This window comes from Schistocerca nitens, chromosome 12, assembly GCF_023898315.1.
Source record: "Schistocerca nitens isolate TAMUIC-IGC-003100 chromosome 12, iqSchNite1.1, whole genome shotgun sequence".
NCBI lineage: Eukaryota > Metazoa > Arthropoda > Insecta > Orthoptera > Acrididae > Schistocerca > Schistocerca nitens.
In genome coordinates, this window is record NC_064625.1 from 47,230,504 (window position 1) to 47,234,108 (window position 3,605).

At 44.8% G+C, this 3,605-nt stretch overlaps 1 pseudogene; it reads right to left on the reverse strand.

Annotated features, from left to right (window-relative positions):
* Window positions 1-2,417: 2,417 nt before the first annotated feature.
* Window positions 2,418-2,536, reverse strand: LOC126215415 (5S ribosomal RNA; annotated as a pseudogene).
* Window positions 2,537-3,605: the final 1,069 nt, after the last annotated feature.

Sequence of the window (3,605 nt, forward strand, 5' to 3'; positions counted from 1 at the left end):
ACCTCACAAAAATCTTCGTTGCTCGAACTACTGCAATACAGCGAGGGCCACTACTGCCAGCTAAATAAACGATTCAAACTACTGTAGGCACTAACTACTGATAGGCATAGTTAGCAAATGAAAGATTTTGATAGAGAAAAAACAATGTATTTGCCTTAATAGTGTTCAAAAGTCATAATATATATAGCAGTTCATGACATCCAGACTTACAAATTTACTGTCTCTGATGGACACACGTCCAGATCATCCGCTCTCAAAACTCCGCCATTTCTCTCCCCACATCCACAACTGCTGGCGGCTCACCTCCAACTGAGCAACGCTACGGGCTGTTAACATCCAACTGCCCAACACTACAATGGCGAATATTATAACAATGCCAACCAGCCACTGCACACAGCAGAGCCAGTGATTTTCATATAGAGCGCTGCGTGGCGTTACCAGCATAAAAATCTAAACTGCCTACTTATAGGCTAAGTAAACGGCAGAATGAAATACTTTTCTTGGAACACTTTTATTTTTAAAATGATGAAAGATGAATGATATTTAAAACTTGTACATCACTACAGCAGCCCTCATGTAGTCACTGCTGTGTCGTGCTGTCAGTTAATTCATTCATCTGTCTAAAAGCGAGTAATGAAGCAATTTCTGGACTACTGCAGTTACATCTGCAAATTCGAGAAGGCATTTTATTGAGATATTTAGCATCTGTTGCGTATATGTCTCACTTTTATCATCATCAATGTACCGGATAAAGTACAACATTGGTGTGATGCATTTGGCCCAATCTTTCCATGATGTAAATGCACTTTGGTAAAATTCTGCGGATTGACTTTTACACCACCCCTTGATACAGGAAATAAGGTGTTTCTCACTATCAAACGTTTTACCGCACAGTTGGGGCTTCAGACGACCAAAGAGGTAAAAATCAGACGGATCCAAGTCCGGACTGTAGGGAGGATAAGGAACAATTTTCCAACATATTTTCCTGATTTTCTCCCGCGCCATAAAGGCTGCACGGGGTTTGGCATTGTCGTGGTGTAGTCTGATGAGTTGACCCTGAAGCTGTGGTCTGTGGATCTTCATGGCACATCGCAGCTTGTCCAGTGAGAAACAGTAACGGTCGCTGTTAATTGTGGAGCCAGATTCCTAAAAGTCAATGAGAATGAGACCATCAGCTTTCGGTCCGCTGTTCGTGAAAGTCTTGGTTTCTTTTTCCGAGGGGAAACTGGATGACGCCTCTCCATGGACTGGGTTTTGCTCTCAGGCTCGGACAAAAATTACCATGTTTCATCCTGGGTAATGACGCCGTCAAAACACTGTTTCCACTCTTGAGTCAAGATCTTCATGAAACCCTCGCACACATTATTACTCATCGTTTTCATTTCTCTTGTCAGTAATCTAGGCACCCAGCGCGCAGAGTTTTTTCTGTACCCTAGTGACTGTACCAGTGATACCACACTACCCAATGACAAACGAGTCGTTTTAGCAAACTGTCGTGTCGTCACACGTCTGTCATTTTGGATGATTTGATCAATGGTCTCCTTATTCACATCACTCACTGTTGTCGATGGTCTACCGCATCATGGATTGTCCAGTAGAAAGAAATCACCTTCTTCATACCTCTGCAACTACCCCTGGATACTGCTACGATCCACTGTGTCCTCCACATTAACAGGGAGCAGCTTCCTGTGAATCGATGTGGCAGAGTCATCGCCGGTCATGAAGAGGAACTCCATCAACGACCGTTGTCGCAACCTGACATCTACTTCACGATCCATTATGGCTCACCTGCAAATAAAAGAAAATACTTTTATATACCAACTTACAGATAAATCTTCCAACTATGTTCACAAAAAATTTCTTTCTCCTCCTGCAAAAATTAAAAGAATTAGATACGACTGTGCAAAACTTTTTGAACGCCCTTTCTATTTTTTATTCGTTTGTTATCTGATATCGATATCGGTATGAATAACAGGCAAACATCGTCGACAATCGCGATCCTGGAATGGATGAACTGTCTGTATATCTCTACATAACCAAGTTTGTGCGTAACCCTCGGTGTTCGAATCGTATTCGTACTTATCCAAGTTTTTTGTGTAACGTACCATGAGACTCCAGTGTTAGGACCTTTACGGACACGCCTCTTTTCTCACCCAGAAGACGCGGCACATCTCCCTCCATCCACCCTCCCACCCTACTTAACCTAAAACTATAGCCGAACAGGCCTCGGAAGGCCCAACGGTCCCGACCGAACCCGTGTCATCTTCAGCCGACACGCGTCACTGAATGCGGATATGGAGGGCCATGTGGTCAGCACACCGCTCTCCCGACCGTTGTCAGTTTTCACGATCGGAGCCACCACTTTGTCAATCAAATAGCTCTTCAATTGGTCTCACAAGGGCTGAGTGCACCCCGCTTGCCAACAGTGTTTGGCGTCCCCGGACGGTGACCCATCCAAGTGCTAGCCAAACCCGACAGCGCTTAACTTCGGTGTTCTGACTGGAACTGGTGTTACCGCTGTGGCAAGGCCGTTGCCCCTTACCCCCCCCCCTCTCCCCTCCCCAGCATGTATATTAAATCAGTCAATATTTCTGTAGCAACTTCTTTGTTGCCTTAACCACCTGTGCGCTGTAATACCCAGAACTTAAACTACAGGCATATTACAAAAAGTGACTGACAGGGGAGGTGGACTTTCTCCCTTTTTTCCCCTCTGTGGTCTTCAGTTTACGAGCTAGCAAGTCCGATTGTCTCCCATCTTTCGTCTCTCCTTCCGTAGTGCACTACACAGCATCGGTTCGAGATACATGGCCGTCTTCTGCGGTGATCCATTCTGGCTGCAAAAATTTTGCGGCCGCCTTCTGTGGATCCCGTGCTCTGTTGGCGGCGCGTCGCTATTTATACGAGAGTTCGATTCCCGGCGACGGCCACGCCCTTCGTTCCGCGTTTCCTTTTTATGCTCCTGCCGCCAGCATTCCCCGAAACGTCCACCCTTTCGGTGTTTCCAGTAAACGAGTTACGCTTTTCGAGGCGTGTTACTGCATTGTTTTCCTGATGCGATGCTTCGCTCAACTTCAGACTCTCGTTCCCGTTTACTGCATCAAGTTCGACCAAGTTCAGTCAAATAAACGGAAGCAGTGAAAGGAAAAAATAAAATAAAAATAAAAATCTATGATATGAAACTATCAGTGAAAACGGTTGAGAAATTCAGACCAAACAAAAAAATTAATGCGTCAAGCGCGGAGCTCTCCTTAGACAACCAGATGGTTAACGGGACTGCTCGCACTGAGCAGGTTGTTTCTTTCCCTGTTTGAGACCACTCATTATTATAAAGTCTACTTCAGAATCTTCTCCACAAAATTCTTACTTTAGTAGTTGACGTTTATCAGCACCGCTAGCCTTGCACTCATTACTGCAAATGTGAATATCTGCTTCCTAGTTAATGTCAGGCTAATCTCGAACTAGAATGTACGAAACGTTGTCCAGACTGTAAATACTGTTTCTATGTTTCTTGTTTTGGGCATTGAATATCGCGTCGATTAAGATCAGTTTCGGTTCCTCTGGTCTTTATCTTTGCCCACCTTCTTCGCTGTTCCGTCCCTGGTGTT